Source organism: Gossypium hirsutum, chromosome D07 (assembly GCF_007990345.1).
Source record: "Gossypium hirsutum isolate 1008001.06 chromosome D07, Gossypium_hirsutum_v2.1, whole genome shotgun sequence".
NCBI lineage: Eukaryota > Viridiplantae > Streptophyta > Magnoliopsida > Malvales > Malvaceae > Gossypium > Gossypium hirsutum.
This window is the reverse complement of record NC_053443.1, coordinates 49,801,742-49,805,843: the sequence shown is the minus strand read 5'-3', so window position 1 is coordinate 49,805,843 and position 4,102 is coordinate 49,801,742. Positions and strand designations below refer to the sequence as shown.

The 4,102-nt window shown below is 36.8% G+C and overlaps 1 pseudogene; it reads right to left on the bottom strand.

Moving 5' to 3' along the window:
* Positions 1-408: 408 nt before the first annotated feature.
* LOC107956214 (protein FAR1-RELATED SEQUENCE 2-like) lies at positions 409-3,753 on the bottom strand (annotated as a pseudogene).
* Between the last annotated feature and the right edge of the window lie 349 nt (positions 3,754-4,102).

Here is a 4,102-nt window from a genome sequence, read left to right as displayed (position 1 = left end):
ATATTTTAGGTTTATTTTGTTCTAAACTTCATTCGAATTAAAATATCAATATCCTTTTATTCCAAATATTATATTCAAAATCGTTTAGAACTTAATGTGAATGGAAGTAGCATGATGTGTTTCAAAGCCATATTCCATTATTCCAACTCGAGAAGAGTTTACAGCAGATGAATATTTTCCAAACACTTCAAAGCTATTTTGGATGAATGAACTTTTGGCAAATCAACTTAAGATGATTTTATTTATATGGCTTACTATACTACTATTTTCCTTGAACAATTAAGCTCCATGGTTTTGCTTGCAGGAAGTGTTTTTTTCCCCTTCTTTTTAAAAACCTTTACCTTTTACCTTATACCAGTAACACTAAATTCTTCAAATAGCATTGGCAACTTGGATTTAACTGTCAAGTTCATTAGAAAGCTTACTGGGGTTTTCATTTCCAGAAAAAAAAAAGGATATATTCTCGACTTGTGAATTTGGGCAACCCTAAAGGAATAAACTCTAACTTATCCTACCAATATCAGGATGTTAATATTGTCTTTTTCGTTGTATTAATGTACAGAAATGTTACTATTTGCAGCTACTAGGAAAGGAGCTTATCATGAAGATGCTTTGATGCAATGCCGAGAAAATGAGTTGAGTCCAGGGGTCGCTCCTGCAATCAGAGTAATGAATCCATGATAAAAGGCATCCATCATTATTCACAGCTAACCGTTAATGATTTTTATCCTAAGAAAGTGCGTACCTCATCTTGCAGGCCTTCTTGAATGTCAAAACCCTGCATGGCTGGTGCTCTAAAGGGAAGATGACCCTGCAACAATGTTCCATGGGGGATAAATTAACCGATTCTGAATCAATTTATATGTAAAATGAAATAGTTTCATCAAACAAAATCAGCAAAAGAAAAGAGGGCAGTAACCAGCAGCAGGTTTAGTCTCAGTACCTGCATATTCTGTTGGTTCCCGTAGTGATTATCACTGGCTGCTAGAGAATGTAGCTGTCCCTATAGATAATTATTAAGTTAAAAAAGCATAAGGTTAGAGCACTATATTGCTTTCAGAACATTATGCCAGAAAATCCCAACAGTTGGGACATACCAGCCCTAATAAGTTTTGTTGATTGCTATAATAACCACCACGAAACGGAGAAATTGAGTTCAATTGTCCCTGCAGAAAGTAGAAACCAATAAGGCTATTTATAATCAAGATAAACACGGTTAGGGGCCTTACATTTTACCATTTGAAGGCAGAAAAAGCATGTCATTATAATGTGATCATTAAGAAACTCCATACCATTCCTTGAATATTTTGTTGAGCACCATAGCAGCCATCAAGAGTTGGGGCCCTAGAGCTTACATCCTACAAAAGTTGTGTTAGATACCAAAAATGAAATCATACGGCTAATCAGCTTCATCATAACAAACCACTACATTTATATAAAGGATATTCCATACCATCCCATGCATGTCCTGCTGAGAAACAGAACAACCATCTAGCGCATTGGCTCTTGAGCTTGTCTGTTACGCAAAATCAAAGATGAGGATTAATATTTTTTATGCTAATGTTGCAATCAATAGCTTATATTCAGTCAAAATATGTAAGATGGGCAACAAACCATTTGCTGGCAGCTGTCTTGTCCCATAGATACTCCTTCCGAATCAAAATGAACCTACAATAGAAAAATAGTCTATTTCTAAGGGCCTATACAATATTGCGAAAAATATAGTTGAAGAATCTGCATTTCAAACACTGAGCCTAAACAAACCTTTCTCTTTTTACATGCTTTCTTCTTCTTAGACAACTTGGTTGTTGCATTCCAATAATTCTCCGCATCAGTCTCAAGAAGACCATGAACAGATGACGTGCTTGGCTCACAAACACCTTTTCCAGTGTTGTTCAAACTGACACAATTTTTCAAGGCTTTTTCTAATGCCTGTAGTGCAATAGTATATGCTTCTTGAGATAAAGAACCTTCTTCACCCAATTTGATGGCTCGCTTGCACAGATCATTGAAACGTTGCACACGATAATGAAGCCTGTTTGATTTTTCACCTAGAGTTTGCCTAATCTTCACCTCTTGTGTCCAACGCTTTAATATATAGTGGCATGGAATGTCAGAAACACCAGACATTTGGAGAACAAGGAGGGAGTGCTTACAAAGGAATCCTTTGTATTCAAATGAACGGCATAAACAACATATATCAAATTCTCTTTTGCTCCAAGCTACAAGGAAATTTTGACGTTCTTCAAAATCATCAACTCGAAAGACAACATTGTCCTCATCTTCGCTTTCCTTCTGTAAGTGACAAGACACAATTCCCAAAATCTCAGCCTGAAATTTCTTGAACACTGTATCTGTATAGATCATGGACATTTGCTTCTCAAAAGCTGAGACAGATCTCAATTCAGGTTGCTTACTTTGGGTTTCAAAATCAGCTTTGGCTTCCATTTCATACAACTCTAGTGAGAATGATTTAAGCTGCTCAATGAACTCACCGAATGTAGCTGCTTTGTGCATAAACTTGTCAAAGAAAGAAGCAACACTTTCAGATCGAATGGTTGTAGATATTCCAGCTAAAAATATATGCCGCATATAAATAGGAACTCACTTTTCCCGATCATTATATAATGAAAGAAACCATTCATGCTCCTTCAGCTCAAACTTGTCAACCATCCTATACCATCTCTTTTCAAATTGTTCATGCGTCCAAGACATATATATGCATTTATTAAACTTTTTTATGAAATTCTCCTTCTGATTCATAATACAACCCAAATGTTCAGGAAATTTACTTAGTACATGCCACAAACAGAAACAATGGCGAGAGTCAGGAAACACATCAGCAACAGCTTCATTCAAAACTTTGTCTTGATCAGTAAGTATCACTTTAGGAGCGTGCCCACCCATTGCTTTAAGCCATGAACGCATTAACCAAACAAAAGCTGATGTAGTATTGTCCCCAATGAGGGCACATCCAAGCAACATGTACTGGAAGTGATGATTTACTCCAATAATAGGAATGTAAGGAATCCTGTATTTGTTTCTAACAAAAAAGGTATCAAAAAATACCACATCAGCAAAGTGACTGTAATTATGCCTACCTTTTGCATCAACCCAGAACACACTCCTTGCACATTTCTCGTTATCGAAATCAATTGCATAAAAGGAACCTGGATTCTCATCCTTCATGCACATAAAAAAATCAAGCATCAATTCTACATCTTTCTCGTCTAGAACCAACTGCAGGCCTTTCTTTTGGCATGACACTGCACCAGGCTGTTTGCTTCTTCCCCTGATAGCATAGTAAAAATCATCGGGACAAATCTCATGATTATGCTCTTTTACAAAACTATGGATTACCCATTTTTCATTTTGCCTCCTCTTTATATGCATGCGTGCCTTGCAGCCAGTCTTTGGACATGATCGAGGATTGAGAGTTGTGTTAGATTCACGCTTGCTTCCAAATCTAGAACATGCAACTTTTACATCAATAAATTTTCCAGATCTTTTTGAACGACGACTAGAAACTATTGTGATTCCAAATCCCACAGACCGAGCATATTCTCGGTAAAAAGCATATGCAGTTTCCTTTGATTCAAATTCCAGACCATTTTGAGGCTCAAAAATGGCACCTTCGTGAACATTTGCTTCAACAGTAGTCACATCCACATTGTCCTCACAACCAGTAAAACTCTCTATCAAATTTGGTTCACAGGCTTCCACAGCATGCTCACTGCTTGCAGGAGTTCCATATTATCTTCCTCATCTATTTCCTCTGCAGCGTCCAGGACATCACTATTCTCATCTGATCCAGGAATTAACTTCTCTTGTTCTTTTGAAGGCACCTCAAGATCTATTTCCATGGAAAACATTGAACTTGTTTGAAAAACCTATCATGCTCAGTAAAGACACCTGAAAACAAAGAGAAAGAAAGCATCATTAGCAGCCATATGAAGCCTATGCCAATGTTTATACTTTCGTTTTTATGGAAAAGAAAAAGCAGCAATAAATATTATACAATAATACCTTCTCTTAACTTCAGCTGGCGCCTCTTTTTACACTATTCATAGCCTCTACAAGATCAAGGAACATGAAAATCAAG